This window comes from Acipenser ruthenus, chromosome 38 (genome assembly GCF_902713425.1).
Source record: "Acipenser ruthenus chromosome 38, fAciRut3.2 maternal haplotype, whole genome shotgun sequence".
Classification (NCBI taxonomy): Eukaryota; Metazoa; Chordata; class Actinopteri; order Acipenseriformes; family Acipenseridae; genus Acipenser; species Acipenser ruthenus.
Genome location: NC_081226.1, coordinates 7,464,812 through 7,489,648, shown reverse-complemented (window position 1 = coordinate 7,489,648; position 24,837 = coordinate 7,464,812). Strand labels below are relative to the sequence as shown.

Sequence of the window (24,837 nt, the reverse complement as noted above, 5' to 3'; positions counted from 1 at the left end):
TTTTCAACAGACAGAACCTTGACTTAAGAATTAACTTAAGAATTGTTACCGATTTGTTATGAAAATGCTTATATGGCGCCCGACCGCTCTAATTTCAGTGCCTGGGCACCAAGGAAGCAATCTATTTCCCGTTGGCAGATCAAGTTAGTCTTTCTATTGAATAGTACACTCAGAATTGGAGTCTCTGATAACCGGCGTGTATTTTAAATGTTTGCAGAGTCACACACACACAATTGTCTGATTTCAGTCAGTCGTGATGGAATGAAGAGAACATTCGGGACATCTATATATGTCAGTGCAGAGACCCGGGAATTGGAACAAACAACTGACCTTGCTTTTAATATTTAATATATATTGCAAAAGCATAAATAAGCAGTGTTCGCGCTAGGCCGCGCCATTGCGCCAATGCCACCCTGAAATAAAAAATGCCCCGCTGAAATTCTCTTAACGCGCCCGTGTGTCCCCCTTCCCAGACCAGACGCAATCAATACCAATAAGCAGTAAATGAATGCATTTTGTATTAACATGACATGTCTGGCGACAGGCTAATCTTTTTTACTTGTTTGTTTACACTTGCGTTTTCATAATTAAACTCCCTTGCTTTTATTCTCCAGTCCAGTAGAATGCGCTCACACCCTCCCTGGTTACAGTCAGTTTCACAGTAAAGCATGGACGACATCATCAGGCTTGTTAACAACATGGCCCGGCGCAAACATAACCTCGTATCCCTGTTACACCCGACCATTACTTCTGGAAGAATAAGTAATCAGCTTCGGCAGTGACTGTTGAAATGCAGGCTATTATATTTGTGCTTAAAAATACTGTGTGCAGTAGATTTGCGAAACGAAAACCGCATCATTGACTAAAAAAAAAAAAAAAAAGTAGCCTACGGTAATGTTATAAAATATGTATATATATATATATATATATATATATATATATATATATATATATATATATATATATATATATATACACAGTGTATGTGATTTTATACAACACTGTGTTGAGAAAACACCACTGGAATCGGAATAAAGGAAATTATGATGTAATACAGTTCACATGCAGTCACGGTTTTGGTAAGCAGCATTTTCAAAACCATATCATTATGTGCAGTATTAAAATATAGCAAATCCACAAAACCAACGAAATATATTGTATATTTGACATTTTATTTTTAGTGTTCTGTGTAACACGGGCCATTGTTTAACCTTGAAAAAAATTAAATACAGTACCTGAAGCAGATGCGTTTATCATATCAACAACACCAACGTGTGTTGTAAAAAACAATTGTTTTGAAAACTGTCCAAAATATTTACTTGGGGGCTAAGAATGAAAAATGTAAACAAAAAAAATGCAATTTTTTATATGGAAATTGTCAAAATAAAGGGGAAGCTGGAAGGTAAGAATTTACCAGTCAGGACAATGGCATTTAAATACTACCACTATTAAACTGTATAGTAATGTGGTTTCTTCTAGCAGTTTTCAAACTGGGGTAAACGTACCCCTGGGGGTACGCGAGAAAAATTCTGAAATGGCAGACCAACGCATTTGATTTAGTACCACTTGCCAATCTATTGCAAACTTGTACCATGTAATCAACGTTTAATCGCTAACACCAGACTGACGAGCTGTGACAGAGCGTGCAGTGCACATGTAATGTCTGTCACCTGTTTTGTATTGTCCTGATAATTTTAATTAATCAAGTAAATTAGTTGCTTGTTAGGAGGGGAAATAAAGGTATAGGAGAAAGTAAGTAAGTAAGTAAGTAAGTAAGTAAGTAAGTAAGTAAGTAAGTAAGTAAGTAAGTAAGTAAGTAAGTAAGTAAGTAAGTAAGTAAGTAAGTAAGTAAGTAAGTAAACAAACAAACAAACAGAGAAAGGGGTTCGAGAGGTTTTTGTTTTTTTGTGGTATACTACGCCACGGATTTTGGAAAGTGAAACCTGGACATTTGTGGTTTTGAAGGCGTATGTAGCATCGAAAGCGAACTTGACCTGAATTGGCTGTTTCAACTTACTGCAGATGACGTGCAGGTTCACCGACCAAACTAAGTAAGACGAAACCTTCTTCCTTTAACGGTTGTGATATTTTCCCCTCGAATAGTACTGCATGTAAATTATATTTTAAGTATTAATTATAATTGTTAGTTTAATGGGGTGGGACATTAGAACTGATGGATTACGTTATAAAGTATTATTGCAGTCTGCTTGTAGTATGTTATTGAAATCTAGAGGGGGGTGTGTTGATTGCTGACTGGGTTGTTAGTACAGCCTACAAGGGTTTTGCAAGTGTGTGGATTTATTATTGAGTGTTTATTTTTGTTGTTGGTTTGTTATTGCACATTGAGTTTTATGAGGTTCTTTTGAGTGTGTGAGTTTGATTTGATGTCTTGCAGTTTGATTATTATTAAGCACTTTAGTTTGGAGTTCCTTTTATTATTTGATTATTTGTTAAACCCCTTCTAGGTGTGCTCACATTGATTGTGCGCATTTAACCCCCCCATTCTACTAAAGCTTTGATTGCACGATGTCACTTTATACTGCTGCGACTGTTTGTAATTACTGAAAGATATTTAATTCAATATGATTTTAATTAGACTAGCAAATAAATATCATTGTTTTTTATTTCTTGTGTAAAATTGGTATTCTTTGAGCTCCCCGGTTCCTCCGTTCTTTTATTGCTAATATCCAGACCTCGCTGGGCAACAAAGGTGGTGGCAGCGGTTGCGCTACGCGAACCCGAACGACCTCGCCTGTAGACGGGGAGTGAGCGTTACACACACACGACTAATTTACATATTAAATATGTACGTTTTAAATAAACATTTGGTTAAATAACAGTTGGTCTGTCTTGGATAAAAAAATTACATATTTTAAAAAACTAAAAGCCTAGTCTTTAACTCATTTTATTTCCTGTGTGCGTTCGTGCCTGCAAATCTATTTATTTTTTTCAATGACCCGATTAAAGTTTATTGTAACTTAAGTACTACATTTCAAAATACATAATGTATGGCCAATCAGAAACCAAAGTATTGCCATGCGTTACGTCTGGTGTGAGAGTTAAGAGTTTTTAGCTTTCGATCCAGTGAAAAAATATGGATTGTTGGCTCAATACTAGAACATTACTAGCAAAGGGCGATCAAGACGAAATACTGTTAGAGATTAAAAACTCCAAAAATGTCTTGCGACTGAAGCTCTCTCCAGTTTCCCTGCCATCATCAGTGAGTTGTGTGGTAACAAGCAGGGACATCCATCACATACTAGGTAAGCGTTTTATTATTGTTTTTTAATTGGCATCAGTACTGTACGTTTTAATCACCAAGAATTAAAAAATGCCAGTAATATGTTTTTGTAATGAGGTCAGCTGTAGAGATGGGTGGACAGTGAATTTCTTTGCCGCCTTTTCTGTAATTTTATTATCAATAAAAATACATGGTTGCCATTTGCTGTGTCATTTCTGAGTGATTTGAGGCTAGCACGGAGGCTTCGCTGATTAATTAATATTTACAATAAAATGATGTTTCCAACAACTAGAAACCTGTCTGAGGGACTATTTTTAGCTAAAAGTAAATATAATATATTCTTTTATAATACTATAACTTTTATAATTGTATCCATCACACACTTGTGCGTTTTGTTGTATCATGTTATTGTACAGACCTTTTTTCTGTTTTCATTTTATGACTATCTCAGGGGACCACTTTTTATTTGGAAAGGGGTACGCAGCTTAAAGTTTGGAAACCCCAGTTCTAATGTGATCTGGTACAATGAATATCCTCTACTCAGTGATACACCAGCATCACTGTGACACATTTCTCAATATTTTCCCCAAAAGTGAAAGTGAGTATTGTAGAGACACCTTGGTTGTATCTACAGCTTTACAGTTTTATTTTTTATTCAGAAACAAAAGGTCAGTAAACTCTGCTGGCATATTTAAAAACAAACAAAAATAAGAAATGGTGGTTGGTTCTGAATCAAACATATTGACCCCCTCACTGAAGAAAATGTCCCCCTAAAATTGAGAGGGGGCCACATTGACCCTCGGTCTGTAAGTCCTGGAGCAAACACTGAATAAGTGTTACACATTTATTTAAAAAAAAAAAAATATTGGTAAGTAATGTTATAAACTATGTATTTATGTATCTGCTTTGCTTGTTTTTTTTCTCACAACTTGCAGTACCAGAACCACAGTTTTTTTTTTTTTTTTTTATCTGATGAGCTCAAGTGCGGTAGGTCCAGGAAAAAATAGATATTCAGAATATAGCGTAAAATGTAATTGTCCAGAACTGTTATCCAGATAGTCTTTAAAATACATTTTAAAACAACTCTAAATTATACTCTTACAGTTCTTAAATTGGTGATGAATAAAAAATAACTGCGCGTGATTCGTAAATTTATTGGATGCAGAGCTCCAGAAAAAAGACGGGGGGAGGACGTGATCTACTATACAGGGCATCACTGTGATTGAAGACAGGGAGGATGTGATGTACTATACAGGGCATCACTGTGATTGAAGACAGGGAGGATGTGATGTACTATACAGGGCATCACTGTGATTGAAGACAGGGAGGATGTGATGTACTATACAGGGCATCACTGTGATTGAAGACAGGGAGGATGTGATGTACTATACAGGGCATCACTGTGATTGAAGACAGGGAGGATGTGATCTACTATACAGGGCACCGTGGTGATTGAAGACAGGGAGGATGTTGTATACCATACAGGGCACCGTGGTGATTGAAGTTCTGCGCTGATGATGACCTCATAATCGAAAGGAATAAAAAAAAACACATGCATGATAATAGCCAAAAAATAACCAAACCACCAAAGACAACATTTACCCACTTGATGCTTTAAAACAAGCCAAATTTGTCTGGAAAACCGCCGATCTGGCAGCACTGATCAAGGGGGAGTAGCCTAAAAGTTGATGCGAAACGCATTACCTATTAAATGTTACCTCAGGTTCAATGTACAAATAAAATGTGAATTTGTTTTAGAAAAATCTGTATTTTAATTGTCGTTCTGGTACTTTAAGATTTAGGACTACACCACTGCTCACAGTGCAGGAGTACTAAAACTTTTATTTCAAGATAATTTGTTGGTATAATCATTAGTCAGTATAGAAGTCAATGGGAAGAAAACTGGTATCGGACCCGGTATCACTGGAGCCGGATCATGAGATGGTGTTTTACTACGAGGATCTGGATCAGGCTCCACTGATCCATAATGTTGATCCTATCCTGGAGTTGCACACACCTTAACTAGGAAACTGACCAATGAGAAGTGAACATACCTGGCGTGTAGTTTAAAGACCCCGGCTGACAAACTTGTAACAGCCTGAGATCACAGTAATGTTGGGAAAAATGGCAAACGGGTGGACAAAGACAGAGCAGGATGCATTACGTGGCTGAATCCAGAAACACAGGGAAATGGTTTAAGTTTGTAATTCACCAGAGCTTGTGTTATTTACTAATGTAATCACACTGAGGTTTCTGTCTACTTGCAGTTTAACTTTTCATTTTAAACTGAAACCGTAAACTTAAAACAGCAATATTACCTTTGTGTCTTTTGCAAATAACTATAGACATCAATAAAAACTGAATAAATTACCAAGAACTTTTTACACAATTATTATACCAAATTAATCACTATTACTGATTTAAAATGATTTGGGGTGTTTAAATACATCGTACAGACTCTTGCATCACTATTTATCAATGTTCCAAAAACTCACTCACATTTTACTAAACATTTTTAAACTGATAAACAATTACCATAACGAACATTCTCGTATTTCTCATAGTAAAGTTGAGTTCTTACCTGTAAACAGGAATATGTTTAGAACTCATTGTCTGGAGCTTGGTGTTATTCACATTATCGTTGATACACTGTGGTTTGAGTTTCGAGCTACATCTGCATATTTGAAATGAAATATTTTCTAAAAACACCCTTTTCTTATACCAATACAGTACGAGCATCATTTCAATAGCAAACCTGTACTTCAATTGTGGGGAAACCTCAATGTTTCTAGAAATACATTTCAAGGGCAGTTGTCATCCCTCTCATTAAATCTGCATGATGCCGCTCCAGGGCTCAACGCTGCCATAGAGGTGGGTTATACTAAAGGGATCTGGTCCTGGATCCAGGCTCCGATCTGAGCGGAGCTTCAGTGCACTTCCAAGACTAAAGTCATGACTTTGTAATTCCATGACTCAGAAGAGACTAAATAATACAGCTATTTGCCACACTCATCACTCATGACAACATGGTGCCAACAATGTATTGTTTTGAATGGTTGTAGCAGGAATGTCTATGGATCTTTTAATTAGAATACAAGGGATGCAATGTTTTGTTATACTTGTTCGTAACATATTTTATTATTTATTATTGAATAATCTTCATGCATGCCTGTAACAGGGCGAGCAGCCCTGTACAGTATTTGTTAATTTTATTTTAGAACAGGGTCCCCCTCCGGCCGTGTTATTTTGTGTTTGTTTATTTATTTATTGTGTTTTAGGACGGCGAAGCGCCCCGTATTAATGTATTTGTGACGTCGTAGCCGTTGATTATTAAACTCATGCAGAAGGTGGCCATCTCCCGAATTAATTAGGTGATTTAATTGGTTGCTAATCGGGAGATGGTCTGCAGCTCTCCAGCTCGTGGTGGTGTAGTAGGAGCGAGAGCAATGCGGGAGAGAGAGAAAGAGCTGTAAGTTTAAGAATAAGTCCAGGAACAGTGACGGCTACAGCTCAGCCTGACCTGGACCAGTTATTGTATTTCTTTTTTTTGTGTTCGTGACTTGTTTTTGTTTAACTGTTTATTTTGCTCGGTGAGCACAGTTTTTCTCTTTTTGTGAAAACATTTGGTTTATTTTTGTTATATTTCAAATAAAGACGACATTCACCCAACCTGCGGTATCCAGTTTCAGTTCCTGCTTCTGGCCTGACGTCATCACACACGCCATCCTGTCACAATGCCCCAGCTACAGAAACGCACCCCCCCCCCACACACACACACACACACTTTTGAAACCAAAATTAAGCCACTGCTGAGAACAGCACTGAACCATATCAACGTTTGTCAGTGTCAAATCCTTTTCCCTCACCCTGCCTACCTGGTCTGTTACAGTGACATACATACAGACTATTGTCACCCTATAATATGAAGCAAAGTCTGTGTGTTACTCACCCCAGAACGTTGAGTGTTTCAGGCAGAGCGCTGTGCTGGACCTGACAGGAGTACACGTCTCCCAGCTCCGGAGTGAAGCTCGGGTATGAGAACATCTGGAGGGTGAAATCTTTATTGGAGTAATACTGGGTGAGGGTGACTCCCTCAGTCACTGGCAGGGTATTCTTGGTCCAGGTCACTTTGATGGCTGCCGGGTGAAAGTCAGTGATGAAGCAGATGAGAGTGTTGGGCTTCCCCAGCTCCAGGTCCTTCTCAGGGTACAGTGTAACACGAGGAGAGACTGTGGAGAAATTGTTTAATTGGGATAAATGTGGCATTGTAGACATGGACACTAGACATGGACAATCTACCCCCAATAATATACTTAAATGCTACAGAATTCTGGATGTTGGTTGCTTACTCTCTATGGTAAAATTTATGTCCATTGAAGTACATTGGGCGATCAATACTAACTCCGGCCAATAGGTGGTGTCAGGGTGCAAGCAGCAGAGCAGTAAAAGGTGAAGCTGCATTGCCTCGTTTATGCTGTAAACAAGGCCAATGGTTCCCGTATGATCGGCCAGTGTAAAAATAAGATATTTTTTGCTTTTTCAGGTAAGATCTGTAAATGTTGTTACACAAGAAGTAATATGTTTACAATATCTTAAGTAAGATATATATTTAGTATTATTTGCCGTGTTCAAAATTACATGCAAAGTTATTTGTGATGTTGATGTTCACAACGTGGTCTGCTCGGTGATACTATAATTGTCTTATGATTTCATTGCGTCGATTACTATAGAGTATTGACGACCGAATAACGGCAGGGACACTCTGAGAGTAACGTGTTCTATGTAATGTTGTTTTAAATTAAACTGTTTATTCTATATTTATATTATATGACAGAAACTGCATTGCACACGCATTGCCTCGTTGTTTATGCTGTAAACAAGGCCAATGGTTCCCGTATGATCGGCCAGTGTAAAAATAAGATATTTTTTGCTTTCAGTGTGCTTGGAAATAAAGACCATTAACCGGAGAACACAGTTTTCGTCCATTGTTATTCAAAGTTGCAACAAAGTATTTTCAAATGATGAACAGAGGTCGCTTTTCAGAGCAAGACAGGTTTGCACAGCACAGTGCAGTGAGTACGTGAATATGTTGTGACTTGCGTAAACCACGTTGAACTCTTGAAGGCGCTGCTGGAGTCTCCTGTGGTTTCTCAGGCTGCTGTAGCAAAGAGTGTCGCCTTGTTGTAAGAGGTGGTTTTCTTTATTTTTCATGTAAACTTCCAAATATGTCTTAAAATAATGTCCAACCGTCACGTACAGCGTATTAGAAGCAGTCACGCTCGCGTTTAAACAAGCTACACAGACAACCAACGAATCACTGACAACCTCGATAAAAATGGTTCATTATTGTCGTTTGCTATCTCCTCTCAATGATAGAAGATAAAAAATTAAAAAAAAATTTCCTGAATTATCGTACATTTTGGCAACTTTTACAATTATTTCTCGTACATCGTACGATGGTCCAATTTCTCTCTCTCTCTGGTGGAGTGCTGCTCAGGAGCCCCCTCTACACACACACAGAGCTCTGGTAAAGACAGGGTATGTGGGTGGGAGGGGTCTGTTTCAAGGGTCTCTTACCTTGCTCCTCTGGAGGGTATTCATGGCATCGTGCAAAGTCGTCCACGCTGTTTATGCAGATCTGTCTGTTTGCCTCTGCTTGTGCTGCTACACCCGGAGGAATTTTCCAGTACTTATCGAACTCGGGGAGCCTCTGCACCGCCTCCTTCTCAAAATCAACATGAAACAGCTCGTCATCGTCCAGCTCATAATCATTTTCTGACTGTGCCATTATTTTGGCAGGCAATTAATCGCCTGAACAAGTGTGTCACTGTGAAAATAAAACTCAATATCTTCACTTTAATGAACTGCGCAGTTTGTACAAAGCATTTCATCATTTAATCTGTGCAGATCTCAGCAGCTCAATTTAAAAAATAAAATATAAACAGTCTTGCTTTGCAGTGATTCACTTCTTAACAGAAAATGCTGGTATTTCACTTTTCAATGCTAGGAACCTGAAGAGAGGAGTGAAAAGGTTTATTAGTTGCATAATACATACGCACATAAAATACTAAGGGCGTCATGCACTAAATGGTGGTAAATTACCTGAAATACTGCGTGCAAAAATGGCGTGACCACTCTATTCACTAATATAATAATATGCACGATTAAGGCAAGCTAAATGATTAATTTGCCAGTCATCATAGCACGCATTACACACCCTTTATTTTAGTATACCGGCTCTCACTTTGTCAGAATGACAGCGACCAAGGAGGCAGCAGCCGGCACCAGCTACATCTTCAGCGGGTCTCCATAGGATGAGGGGAGGCGGCCTGGGAATGTCTTGCTTTGAGACAGTCAAAGCGGAGAAGCAGAAAATAATTAACTGAAGTTGCATTTTCAGAATTATATAATTATGTACAGTATTACAATACCGTATGTTAAAATATTGCACTTAATCCACAAAACCAATGAAATACATCCTATGCAGCCTGTTTCACAGTTTATTTGTAGTGTTCTGTGGAACACGGCCAATCGTTTAACCTGGGAAAAATTAAATACAGAACCTGAAAGCAGATATATGCGTTCATCATGTTCCCCACACAGCACTACTGGTCTGCCCTATTTTTATTGTGATGTAGACAGACACCGCCTTGTTTCAATAAGGGGTAAACTTAACATGCGCTGAGACACCTAGGAAAGTTAGCACCTGTAAGTAAATATGTTTTTTATATCAAGTCCCTCCTTCGCGGTATTAGGGGAGAGAATTTGAATACATTTCCATGGATTACCATTATTAATTTTATGTAAATGACTCGCGCGCAGTATCTTTTTCCATGCTGGTTAGTGAATATAGCAGGTGTAGAAAGCACACAGTAACGGGCTTACTGCGTGGTAAACTGGTTACTGCTGTTTATTGCACGAGGCCCTATATACTGTATTATAGACATGTGTAGTGAACTAGTGTGTTTTACAACAAGAATATCAAACAGTAGACCATTATGTTCTATGTAGATTTTTACAGCTCAATATTAATAAAGTATTCTAGTTCAGTTTGGAATTCTGAGGTCAGAGTGTTGACATTGTGATGTCACAGTGTAATGGAATCTTATTGACAAAGGGTGCATTCCAGAACTGTGGGAGTGACATCGTGTGAGAAGTGCATCGTTTTAAAAGTGCAGAGCTGCTAGAAGCAGTAAGGAGAAATTAAACCAGGAATTGCTTTCATCAGAAAATGCATTGATTGGGAAATTAATGCAGCTTAAATTAACACAGTGCTGGCCAGATAGCAAAAAGAAGGGAGGTCATGATTGTTGGGGACTCCATATTGAGAAACACAGCAAGTTCAGTTTGCAGTCTGGACCCCCTTACTACAACAGTGTGCTGCCTTCCAGGAGCCTCTATCACTGAGAACGTGGACAGGCTCCTAGAACGAACAGGAGATGACCCGATAGTCCACATCAGTACAAACAACATTAGAAGAGACAGACCAAGATCCCTGCAAAACAAATTTGGAGAGCTAGGAAGGAAATTTAAAGACAAGACCAAAACTGTGGTATTTTCTGGGATACTGCCAACACCTTGCAAAGGAGCATACGGACAGCTGGAAATACATAATCAAAATGCATGGCTGAAATCTTGGTGCACACAGGAAGGCTTCATCTTTCTTGAACATTGGACCACATTCTACAACAAGGACTAGGGCTGCTGCGGTATTGGGCCGGGGTCTCGCGCAGCCACCCTACCGTCGAGCCCCTTTGATGGCTCCTATGTTTTCACCTCCTGCTGAAGCTTCCTGGTGAGAAACCAGTTCACTGATGTGTGGAACAAGCTGGGAGGTGAGCCACATCGACCGGGATTGCCCCGCTATGGGATGTGACCTCATTCGACCAGGTAAGACTGTTCCATTCCATCAGTCACTCCAGCAGACAGGTTTTGTGATTCCTGTGTCAGTGGATGATACACAAACCCAGGCTCTCTTAGATTCAGGGTGTAGTCAGTCCCTGATACAAGAGAGCTTAATCTCACCGGGGTATAAACAAATAACGGGACAGGTGCATATAAAATGTATTCATGGGGATCTGCGCACTTATCCCAAAATGTATGTGAATCTGAAAATTGGCCAGCAGGTGACGTGAGTGCAGTTGGGTTTGTGTCCTCGATTGCCAGTGCCTGTGGTTCTGGGACGGGACTGCGAGCAGTTTAAAGATTGGTTGGCTGCTGTGACGGCCCTGTCTTCCTTATTGGCTAAGAAAAAAGAAGTAATTGGCGAGATCTTTCCCTTTCGTGACCCGGATTGCTATTGCCATAGATTTAGACCCGGCAAAACTAAACGGGAACGCCGGGCCGCTAAGAATGAGGGCTGGCAATGGAGGGAGTCCGAGAAGTTTCAGGTGGGGGCGATTGGTGAAGGGTCTGGGGGGGAGCCTCGGCTGCCACCGCTCAGGACCGACCTGATCCCGAGCTGGAAGCCATGGGGGCGGATTTTTTAACTCGTTCCCGTGACTTCTGACTTGAGCAAGGGCATGACAATGTGTTGGGCAGACTCTTTGACCAAGCAGCTGTGGTTAATGGTCGAGGCCAGATGCGCTGCCACATACCCTCACTAACATACCCAAATTAATCGAGACCTTTTGTACTGTGTTGAAAAATTACCCCAGACGGGGGAGGTGCGTCACCAGTTGCTCATTCCGCAGCCCTTTAAGGAGGATTTGTTGCAGCTTGCTCACGCTATTCCCCTGTCTGGTCATTTGGGAAGGGACAAGACTAAAGTGAGGCTTGTGACACGGTTCTATTGGCTGGGGCTGGATGGTGACGTCAGGCGTTTTTGCGAACGCTGTGGGGAGTGTCAGAAGACGAGCCCTAGAGCCGTCCCACGAGCTCCCCTGGTGCCATTGCCCCTAGTGGAAGCTCCATTTGAGCGTGTTGGAATAGATATAGTGGGACCGCTAGAAAGGAGTGCGGCAGGATACACACACCTATTGGTCATTCTGGATTAAACTACGTGTTATCCAGAGGCCATTCCCTTCTGATCTGCGTCTGCTAAGTCTGTTGCCAACAAGCTTGTGAAAGTTTTCTCTCTGGTGGGGATCCCCAAGGAAATACTGACCGACTAAGGCACCAACTTTATGTCCCGGCTAGTCTGTGGAACATGTAAACTTTTGGGGATTAAGACCATTAGGACCTAGGTCTTTCACCCCCAGACTGATAGTCTTATTGAGCGTTTTAATAAGGGGCGAAGTGGCAAGGACCTTTTGAGGTTACACACCGGGTTGGGATGGTGGATTATGAGATCTGCCAGCCGGAGCAACGGAGAGAGAAGCACATTTATCATGTAAACCTGTTGAAGCCTTGGTTACAGCAGGAGGCTTTGTTAGTGGCGCAAGCAGATGATGTCACAGACCTGGGACCTGATCTTTCTGTGTTGGCGAAAAAGGGGTCGGTACAGATTGCAGATAATCTGACACCAACACAGAAATGTCTTGGGCACTGGTGGCGGTACCCAGGCCGCGGACAACAGCACCCTCTGCGGGCTAAAAGAAAAAGACTGAAAAAATTATAAAACTGGGCATCCGGTGGGGATCACGACAGGCGAAATTGAAATGGTGGAAATGGTGGAAATGACAAATGACTGCTTCCTAACGCAGTTTGTCAAGACATCGACCAGAGGGGAGGCATGCCTTGATTTAGTCTTTTCAAATAACAAAGACAGAATAACTAAAACAGAGGTCAGAGAGCCATTGGCAAACTCAGACCACAACATGGTTTCATTTGAAGTGATTTTTAAAACCCCAAAAGTAATGACAAAAGCTAAGGGTTACAATTTTAGAAAAGCAAGGTAGAGACTAACAGAAGTAGATTTGAGTAAAATAGAGAAAACATCCACGGAAAAAGGATGGCTGTTTTTTTTTTTTAATGTAGTACTAGAGGCACAAAACAATTACATCCCAAAAGTAGACAAATCTAAAACAAAATGGCCAACATGGATTAATAGATCAATTAAAAAAAAAAGATTCAGAGAAAAAAGTCACTTTACAGAGCATTTAAAATAGACCAAAAACAAAGTACACAGAAAGAGTACTTGGAACTGCAAACACAAGTCAAAAAGGTAGTTAGAAAGGCCAAGAGAGAGATAAAAATCAATATTGCTAAGGGGGCTAAAACCAATTCCAAAATGTTTTTCCAATATTAACAGCAAGAGATGGTAAAATGTCTAAGATATAAATGGAAGAATCATAGATGATGAGAAAAAAATAGCAAATATATTAAATGATTACTTTTCACAAGTTTTTAGAAAGGAGGATACAGGCAACATGCCCCACATGTCAACCTGTTCCTATCCAATTTTAAATAACTTTAGCATAACAGACGCAGACAGCATTCAGAACTGGGCAGACACATGGCAAATTACATTTAATAGAGAAAAGTGTAAAGTATTGCATGCAGGCAATACAAATGTGCATTATAAATATCATATGGGAGATACTGAAATTGAAGTAGGGAACTATGAAAAAGACCTAGGAGTTTATGTTGACTCAGAAATGTCTTCATCTAGACAATGTGGGGAAGCTATAAAAAGGCCAACAAGATGCTTGGATATATTGTGAGAAGTGTTGAATTTAAATCAAGGGAAGTGTTAAAACTCTACAATGCATTAGTAAGACCTCACCTAGAATATTGTGTTCAGTTCTGATCACCTCATTACAAAAAGGATATTGCTGCTCTAGAAAGAGTGCAAAGAAGAGCAAACAGATTTATCCTGGGTTTAAAAGGCATGTCGTATGTAGACAGGCTAAAAGAATTGAATCTCTTCAGTCTTGAACAAAGAAGACTACGCGGTGATCTGATTCAAGCATTCAAAATCCTAAAAGGTATAGACAATGTCGACCGAGGGGGCTTTTTCGACCTGAAAAAAGAAACAAGGACCAGGGGTCACAAATGGAGATTAGATAAAGGGGCATTCAAAACAGAAAATAGGAGGCACTTTTTTACACAGAGAATTGTGAGGGTCTGGAACCAACTCCCCAGTAATGTTGTTGAAGCTGACACCCTGGGATCCTTCAAGAAGCTGCTTGATGAGATTATGGAATCAATAAGCTACTAACAACCAAACGAGCAAGATGGGCTGAATGGCCTCCTCTCGTTTGTAAACTTTCTTATGTTCTTAAACACATCTCTGTCAGTTTGAATGTGGGGCCGTTTCGTGCTTCATTTACACACATTACAGCATTACTCTGACTCCTCTAGTAAGGTGTGGCTGTGGTGAAGTCAGGAACCTATCATGTTACTGTAAAATATCATAACATTGGCAGTGTCTGGGGCATATTACAGCAAAATACTTCAAATATATTTAAAATAAGTTTGCCAGAAAACAGCAATTGTCAATATACAGTTAAAACAGACCATTATTCTCATGTATATAATGGTATTTGCATAGAATGGGCAGCAGTGTGGAGTAGTGGTTAGGACTCTGGACTCTTGACCGGAGGGTCGTGGGTTCAATCCCCGGTGGGGACACTGCTGCTGTACCCTTGAGCAAGGTACTTTACCTAGATTGCTCCAGTAAAAACCCAACTGTATAAATGGGTAATTGTATGTAAAAATAATGTGATATCTTGTAACAATTGTAAGTCGCCCTGGATAAGGGCGTCAGCTAAGAAATAAATAATAATAATAATAATACTGTACATTTACATATATGTAATTTCTACAGTGAAATCCCAGAAATCCTAGTTTAAATTGTTCTTCAACCAGCACTGAGTCTCTTGAACCAGCAAGATTTTAACATTTAAACACGTGTTTTATTAACACAATTCTCAGCATATTCACTGAGCAGATAACAATAGAAAGACTTGAGTCTGAGCACCCTGGGTAGCATATATAAACCCTCCAGAGCCTCTTGACTCTGTATGTTCAATCCAGTTCATTATCATTATCAAACTAAACACAAACAGCACGGTCTTGTAACCATGGCTCCCGACTACAGTGTTGAGGGGGAGCACAGTACTTAAAAAAAAAAAAAAAAAAAAAAATGTTCTTCTTAAAAAACTGTAGTAAGAGTGTTAATGTCTGAACTAGACCCTGCTGGTTTCTATTACAAACACAAAGGACTTATCAGGGACTTGCCTCGCATGCTTTAGTTTAAATATACAGCACATGATACACAGTGTTCAGTGCTCATTTAAATATACAGCACATTATACACAGTGTTCAGTGCTCATTTAAATATACAGCACATTATACACAGTGTTCAGTGCTCATTTAAATATACAGCACATTATACACAGTGTTCAGTGCTCATTTAAATATACAGCACATTATACACAGTGTTCAGTGCTCATTTAAATATACAGCACATTATACACAGTGTTCAGTGCTCATTTAAATATACAGCACATGATACAGTGTTCAGTGCTCATTTAAATATACAGCACATTATACACAGTGTTCAGTGCTCATTTAAATATACAGCACATTATACACAGTGTTCAGTGCTCATTTAAATATACAGCACATGATACACAGTGTTCAGTGCTCATTTAAATATACTGCACATTATACACAGTGTTCAGTGCTCATTTAAATATACTGCACATTATACACAGTGTTCAGTGCTCATTTAAATATACTGCACATGATACAGTGTTCAGTGCTCATTTAAATATACAGCACATTATACACAGTGTTCAGTGCTCATTTAAATATACAGCACATGATACAGTGTTCAGTGCTCATTTAAATATACAGCACATGATACACAGTGTTCAGTGCTCATTTAAATATACAGCACATGATACAGTGTTCAGTGCTCATTTAAATATACAGCACATTATACACAGTGTTCAGTGCTCATTTAAATATACAGCACATCTACCACGCTCTCTCCCTCTTCCTCAGCTAAGAACCTCGGAGTCACCCTGGACCCCTGCCTCTCTTATTCCCTCCAGAGGAAGGTGAAAGGCTGGTCTAGTGCATTAACATTAACTCGCTATTGCCACCTAGTCCCTACTACACCAAACATCTTTCTTTCTTTCTTTCTTTCTTTCTTTCTTTCATGAAGTCTATGTATATATCAGGGTTCTCCCCAGGAATTCTGGGGTTATTGGAGTTAACAAAAAAAGGAAACCTTTTATATATATATGCAGGAACCATTGTTCTAGTCATGTGACACCCTGAGCTAGCCATTACCTGTAATAACGGTCGCAGGTACATTTTGCAAAGTCTGCCTTTAGGTTTTTCTACTTAAAAAAATAGCAGTTGTAATGTTTTGCCATTATTTTATTTTCCAAAACACTGTCAGATAATATTGATTCATAAATAGAAATATGCTTCACAGAGGCTTATCAATTACTTGTGGCCTCCGCGACCTGTTCTCTACTTAACTATACAGGTCGCTATCCAAACTACGCCATCTATAGTTTAACGAGGAATAGAACCTCACATAACCTTATCTATCTAGCAGCAATATTTGGGTACCCCACATAGAGCCCCTCTCAAATAAATGAAACGACCAAAGAATGGAAATTGGTTGTGCTTTTTTCAACAAGATCTTTATTATAGACAACAAAACTAAAATCAACAATTGCTGCAGTGCAATGAAACAGAAACACAATCTTTACCATATATCTTGCACAAAAAAATTATTGTTTATTTATTGTCCCTAGCGACACCTAGAGGAGAGATAGAGAAACATCCATCCAATTAATAAATATTTGGCTGCTCCACCCACCAAAGCCCAGAAGGGCAGTCAAAAACCACCTGTGATAAAATAAACATAAAGAAACCACACGTGAATAATTAAGTAAATATATTAAAAGTGTACCTACAAACAAAATCACCACACCAAACGTAATAGTGCACAATTCAAAAAGAAAACACAACCCAACACCCAACTTGACTGAACGTTCAATGCTCTGTAGAGCAGAGCAGCCACAATAGCGACGCTCCCCCTCGCAGCTCCTATAGACACACACTAAAAGCTAGCTAAACGCTGCACGGTACTATTAAAACTGTAAAGACAAAGAAAACCGTGCCTATACACAAACTAAAACAAAGGGGACAATAATTACAAAAGCAATGTGCAAGATATAAACACAGGGAAAGAAAACTACCAGAAACAGTGGCTGGCAGCTTTCCACTTCCTACAATAAACAAAAGAAACCTGGTTACGCCGCACCACCACAAGAAATCTAACACAGCAATTCCATTTCAAACACAGTTTCCATTACCTCGGGAGAGTCTGGAATACCGACATCCAAAAGTACATCCGCCGACTCGCCCCACAATATACCAGCAAACAATACAATAAAACCAGAACACCAAAAGAGTACTGCACTCAAAGATTAAGAGGGAGCAAAACAATAATGCAACCGGCTTACCTCGTCACAGGGGGTACCACGGGAACACAGGAACACCAAAACACAGCTACAAATCGACTACCTGGCTCTCTTGCACCCTTACGGTGCCGGTATAATGCCAGCAATACACACTTCCTGGTTCCCATGGTCACACCTGCTACATTCTACCCCCCCCCCCCTATTTTGCGTCGACGCCCCCATCGCCAACACTATTAACAACCACTGCCAGAATTACCAGGTAGTGACTCGACTATGCAACTGTTGGTGCCTGGCCTAGTGAGATTCACAGCCCTTACTGCTGGACCTGGAAAATCTTCAATGTGCTGGACTACAGACCTAGGAAGGTTGTGGGGATTAGAATGATGACCTGCATTACTCCGTACGGTCCATTGCAAGACCTCTTCTACCACTGGGGCCGTCTCCTCATGTGCCACTAGAGACAGCTGTTCCAATTCCTCTTCCTCAGATGGTAGAATAGGGGCCTCCAGAGGTACCGGGACTCTGCTACACACCACACTCTCCCCATCCTCAAAATCAAGGCCTACAGCAGGTGATATTACTTCCACCAAATTGGGATGAAGTGGTCTTAACTCCCCTCGATGGACATGCCGAACTGTCCCAGTTCCATCCACAGGGGCAACAGAATAAACTGCCCCCTGTCCTTTAGGGGACTGTACCACTTTATACACCATAGGGTTCCAAATATCCTGAATTTTATTCCGTCCTCTGACGCCGTGGTTCTTCAAGCAGACCAATTGCCCTTCCTCTATCCTCATATCCCGGACCTTCTCGTTATGCCTTCTCGCCCTCCGCTGTGCCGCATCCACCAGGCGCTTTCGAGTCTCCCCAAAAAATATTTGCAAATTCTCTTGATGTTCCTCTACCCAGTCCTCCACAGTGCCCCCGGCTGGCTCCACTTCTCCAACTCCAAGCCGAGAATCTATGGGCAGATGAGGTTTTCTTCCAAACAACAGATAGTAAGGAGACTGACAAGTACTCTTATTAACAGACGTATTACAAGCAAACAACATTTGGGGAGATGAACAGCCCAGCGACGTTTCTTCTCTGGAGGGAGTGTCTGCAAAAGGTCATGAAGCTTGCGATTAAACCTCTCACATTGGCCATTCCCATCAGGATGGTAAGGAGTCGTCCGACTCTTCTGCACCCCATACAGTTGGCAGAGCTGGTAGATCAAGGTGCTCTCAAAGTTTCTTCCTTGATCTGAGTGAATTCTCTCAGGCACTCCAAAACGATAAAACCACTCCTGGACTAATACTTTAGCCACCGTATTAGCTCGCTGATCCCGAGTTGGCATTGCCTGCGTATATTTTGAAAACACATCTGTCATTATTAAAACATTTTCCCTACCATCACTAGAGGGCTCCAATACAGTAAAATCAATCGCCAACACTTCTAGGGGCCTTGAGGCAAGTAAATCCCCATGAAGGTTCGGATCTTTGGCTGAACTGCCTTGGACAATGTATATCAATTGCATTGTTCACACCAGTGCTTAACATCCTTCCCCATACCTGGCCAAAATAACCAGGTGCATAGTTCGCTCCACCCCTTGATGGCCATGGTCATCATGTAAACTAGTAAGCACTTCTTTCTGAAGAATTTCAGGGAGTAAAAGTTGTAAAAACTTCTTACCTCCTCATTAAGGATATGCAGCACGATACAGCACATCTTGCTTTTGCTCAATCCGTTCCCACTGACGCACCAGTTCCAACACTGGCTTTAACAGCTGTGTTCTCTCGGCATGGTCCGGTCCATAACACCGTCTCCAAAAATCACAGAAACGTCCAATTACAGGGTCCTGTGCCTGTAAGGTGGCCAGATCAGCCTTCTGCCGAATAGGCAGAGCCGTGATGGTGCGCTGATTTGCTTCCCCTGGCCTCACGTCCTGACATTGAAGTCCAGAATGAGAATAAGGGGGAGACGGGGTCCCACTACCGCTCCAGCCTCAGCAACCATAACATCTTCCTCCTCATACTGCCGAGACAGGGCATCGGCATTGCCATTGAGCCGACTAGGGTGATACTTGATCTCAAATGAGAATGAGAAATGAGAATGATGCCAGTTGTGCCACCCATCGCTGTTCTAGTGCCCTCAGCTTGGCAGTCTGCAGATACCTGAGAGGGTTATTATCAGTGTATACCAGGCAATGCTGTCTGAGCAAATACTCCCTGAACTTTTCCGTCATGGCCCATTTCAGGGCCAATGGCTCCAATTTCATGGAGCTATAGTTCTCCATTTTGCGCTCTGTTGGTCTCAAACCGCGACTAGCGAAGGCAATGGGACGCAGTTTTCCATCTTGTTCTTGGGACAGTACCGCCCCTAGCCCCTGATGACCTAGCATCTGTCTCCAAAACAAAGGGCTTAGAAAAATCAGCATAAGCCAGAATTGGCGAAGAAACAAGTTTAGTTTTTAGTGACTGAAAACAGGCATTGCACTCCCTAGTCCAGATGCTCTCTGTAATAACCCCTGGGCCTCTCCGCCCCTTTTTGCCAGCTCCTGCTAACTCAGCTACTACCTGATGAAGGGGGGCTGCCAACTTGGCAAATCCTTCAACAAACCTACGTTAGTAACTGCAGAATCCCAAAAACGACCAGAGCTCAACGAGACTTCTAGGCCACTTCCATTCTGCAACAGCGGTGATCTTCTCAGGGTCAGTGGCTACACCCTCACGGGAAACCAAATGCCCCGGATATTTAACTTCTGTACGGAAGAAACAGCACTTACTGAGATTAGCCTTAAGGCCCTGATGTTGAAGGCGACTAAGGACCATTTCTAGACGTCCCAGATGCTGTTCCACAATGGAGGAAAACACAACCACATCATCCAAGTACAAGAGGAGGGATTGGCAGCTCTGATCTCCAAACAGTCGCTCCATTAGTCGCTGGAATGTGCCAGGGGCATTACAGAGTCCGAAAGGCATCCTGTTAAACTCAAGCAGACCAAAAGGGGTACAAAATGCCGTTTTATGCCGATCAGGTTCTGCTACCGGAACTTGATTATATCCACTTGCATTAAGTTGCCTGTAATCAACACACATACGCAGACTGCCATCTTTCTTCTGCGCCAGCACAATAGGAGAAGCATAAGCATATAGGCTACTACTCTCACGAATAACCTGGCTTTCCAACAGCCAGGTTAAAAGAAAAAAGAATGACTAAGTCACCTAGTGCAATTCAGCACTGAAGATTGTGAAGGGGGTATTCTTCTATGTCGTTGGCGGACTGGCAAACTGTCCACCAGGGGGATCTCATGGGTAATAACATTGGTGCACCCTATATCACCCTCACCCTCAGCAAACACAGTATGGTACTTATGTAGCAACTGCTACACCTGCTGCTGTTCAGCTAAAGTTAACCCCAAGAGCTGAAGGTCAGAAAAATCAGATAAGGAGTCAATGTTACCAGATGGTACACCCTGCAAATTAACAATTGCAACATGTTCAGGGGCCCCTACCTCCTCAATTTGTATACCTGTAGCAGGCTCCTGCACTACCTCTAACCAATGTGCTGTTCCAAAAACTTTGCGGGGGTGTTACATTCACCCCTACGTTTACCACCGGTACCTGTACCTGCCCCTTTACTATATTTACTACAGCGGAAGGCAATAGTAGTCCAGTAGGTAGGGCACCTTCACCTGGCCCTAAGGGTTCTAATAGCGCTGTCCATGGCAACAAACTACCACCTTGAGGGCCGGTAGCCTGAACCATAACCATTGTTCCAGCAGGAATACTGACTAACCCAGCTCCCTGCACTTTTATCTTACCCACCTGGGGTGTGCCAGTCAAAACCACGCGTCATCAAAAATGAAGTGCCTTTTGCCAATCTACACCTGCGTTAACAACAGGGGGGGCATGAAAAAGCACAGGCTTCTGCTGTGGGAATAACTCACTATAATACTCCTCAATTACATTCATTCCCAGAAGCCCTGGTAGCTCTCCTCTACAATGCTTGGCCCCAATGCCTGGAGGGTCTTTAACAACCAAAACCCCACGATTGGGAATACATTTCCCCAATACTTGTACATCCAACTCCAAATAGCACACATATGGTATCTCTAGACAATTGGCTGCTTGAAGCCTTAACCAACCACAATCTCTAAGCTTCCCCCCACCTCTGGACTTAAAGTTCTGGGAAAAGAAGCTTTCTGTAATGGTAGTAACCATTGAACCAGTGTCCAGTACACAAGGCACTAAGACCCCACTCATATTGACTTTCACTACCGGACAACGGCCTAACAAACATGATCGCTATTTGGAGTAGCGTTGGAACCTAAACTGCCCCCAACCAATGTACGGCTCCGTACACTGGCGGGCCCCAGTTTTCCGACGGCAGAGTCCTATAAAACCAGCATAAATAAGTGTAGCAAATTATGAACAGGTTACAATGATTTGAACTAAGAAAACTGAACAAGTGTTAATGTTACAAAAAAAAGCTTGTCTATGTGCCTTTGTTATTAGTGCACATATACTCTTGGAAGCCAGTCAGACTATTTTGCGTGGAAGTCTGTAACCTTGAAAGGAGGCTAGGTATTGCAAATTAGTAAAAACAAAAGGGTAACCCTTTTTAGACAGAACGATATTTGAAACTAAAAAGACCTATTTGATTTTATTTGATTGTGTTGTTACTAAGCATAGAGGTTTTTTAAAAAAAGTATTCTGATCTAATAACAGAGTGACAAAACTCTCTGAAGAGAAATAATGTTTTAAGTATTTTGATCTAATAAGAAACATAATATTTAAACTAACCAGTGTTTTTGCTTGATCAGGCTCTACTGTAATACAAATAGACTGTAAAAGCAGGAGCGAGCATTTAATTTAATCAATTGAATTAGTTCATTTTCTTTCTCCAACTAAACAAAAAAATATTTTAGACATTACAATATCCATTAAATTAAAGAATATATATTAGTTTATATAAATGTTTTACTGCAGTAAAAAACAGGAACTGTTAGGTTGGAATATTAGACAAATAAAGTGTAAACTGTATTCAATAATTTTAGCACACAATAAATCTACGGAAAAATAGCCTCGCTCTTATCTTTTTGCAAGCAGAGCGGTGCTAGATATGGAAGGTTCTTTTGGCAGTCAAAGTGAGATTTACTTGTAGTCTGAGGTTTGAATCCAAGGTCTTTCTATGATAAGAAAACCTCCTAGTAGAAGGGAGCATTCCACGAATTAGGGGAGTTGTGTCCCGTCAACATGGAGTTTCATATTAATCAAAACAATAGTCTTGGCAAGAAATGAAACTAATTGAACTGACCACTGTATGCTTATTCAAAGGCAGTCTTTGTCAAATAAGTCAAGGCCGAGTGATGATTAGATTTACTTGGGACCTGATGTATTCAATGGAGGGAAAATCCTCTAAAAACCTAGGTAAAACCCCAGTCAAGTATCGCTCAGCTTGCTAACTACAAGTTGTTTGGTCCATGCTCTGAGGATCTCTGAAAAACGGATTGCTGTTTGGTCGTATTCACAAGTCTCTGCCTTTTGAAGACAGTTCTTATTTTTCAGTATATCCTACACTACACTATACTGGAAGATAAGCTTATATTTGAATTGAATATATCTTTTATATTAATGCATTGCTGTAAGGTATAGAAATTATGTTTTACTCTTAAGAGAGTGATATACAGTGGCTCTCAAAAGTATTCACCCCCCTTGAACTTTTCCATATTTTATTGTGTTACAACATGGAATCAAAATGAATTTAATTAGGAGTTTTTGCCACTGATCAACACAAAAAAGTCCAAAATAAAATCTACACATTGTTCTAAATTAATTACAAATACAAAACAGAAAATAATTGATTGCATAAGTATTCACCCCCTTGAGTCAATATTGGGTAGAGGCACCTTTGGCAGCAATTACAGCCATGAGTCTATTTGGATAAGTCTCTACCAGCTTTGCACATCTGGACATTGCTATTTTTGCCCATTCTTCTTTGCAAAATTGCTCAAGCTCCGTCAAGTTGGATGGGGACCTTTGGTGAACAGCAATTTTCAACTCTTTCCACATATTCTCAAATTGGATTGAGGTCTGGGCTTTGACTGAGCCACTCCAGGACATTGACCTTTTTGTTTTTAAGCCACTCCAGTGTGGCTTTGGCTGTATTTTTGGGGTCATTGTCCTGCTGAAAGATGAATCTTCTCCCAAGTCCCAGGTCTCTTGCAGACTTCAGCAGGTTTTCCTCCAGGATTTCTCTGTACTTTGCCCTCTATCTTCACAAGCTTTCCAAGCCCTGATGCAGAGAAACATCCCCATAGCATGATGCTGCCACCACCATGCTTCACGGTAGGGAAGGTGTTCTCAGGATGATGTGCGGTGTTAGGCTTGCACCAAACATAGCGCTTAGCGTTGAGGCCAAAAAGCTCTATTTTGGTCTCATCAGACCATAGAATCTTCTTCCACTTGGTCTCAGAGTCTCCCACATGCCTTCTGGCAAACTCTACCCGAGATTTGATGTGAGTTTTTTTCAACAATGGCTTGCTTTTTGCCACTCTCCCATAAAGGCCAGTTTTGTGAAGCACCTGGGCTATTGTTGCCGTATGCACAGTGTCTCCCAGCTCAGCCATGGAAGACTGTAACTCCTTTAGAGTTGCCATAGGCCTCTTGGTGGCCTCCCTGACTAGGGCCCTTCTCGCCCGAATACTCAGTTTTTGAGGACGGCCTGTTCTAGACAGATTCACAGTTGTGCCATATTCTCTCCATTTCTTAATAATGGACTTTACTGTGCTCCGGGGGATATTCAGTGCCTTGGAAATGTTCTTATATCCTACCCCTGATTGGTGCTTTTGAAGAACCTTATTCCGGATTTGCTTTGAATGTTCCTTCATCTTCATGATGTAGTTTTTGTTAGGAAATGTACTAACCAACTGTGGGACCTCCCAGAGACAGGTGTATTTAACCTGAAATCATGTGAAACACCTTAATTGCACACAGGTGGACTCCATTCAACTAATTATGTGATTTCTAAAGACAATTGGTTGCACCAGAGCTTATTTAGGTGTGTCATAGCAAAGGGGGTGAATACTTACGCAATCAATTATTTTCTGTTTTATTTTTGTAATTAATTTAGAACAATTTGTAGATTTTATTTTTCACTTTGACATTATGGACTTTTTTGTGTTGATCAATGGCAAAAACTCCTAATTAAATCCATTTTGATTCCATGTTGTAACACAATAAAATGTGGAAAAGTCCAAGGAAGGTGAATACTTTTGAGAGC

At 40.8% G+C, this 24,837-nt stretch overlaps 1 protein-coding gene and 1 pseudogene across 1 annotated transcript in view; both read right to left on the bottom strand.

The window, feature by feature from the left end:
- The window catches only part of LOC117970584 (H-2 class II histocompatibility antigen, A-Q alpha chain-like), a 52,810-nt pseudogene extending 43,678 nt beyond the window's left edge, over nt 1–9,132 (bottom strand).
- Nucleotides 1–24,837, bottom strand: part of LOC117968203 (SLA class II histocompatibility antigen, DQ haplotype C beta chain-like) — a 401,218-nt gene that overhangs the window by 216,239 nt on the left and 160,142 nt on the right. The gene's annotated exons all lie outside the window — the stretch shown is intronic.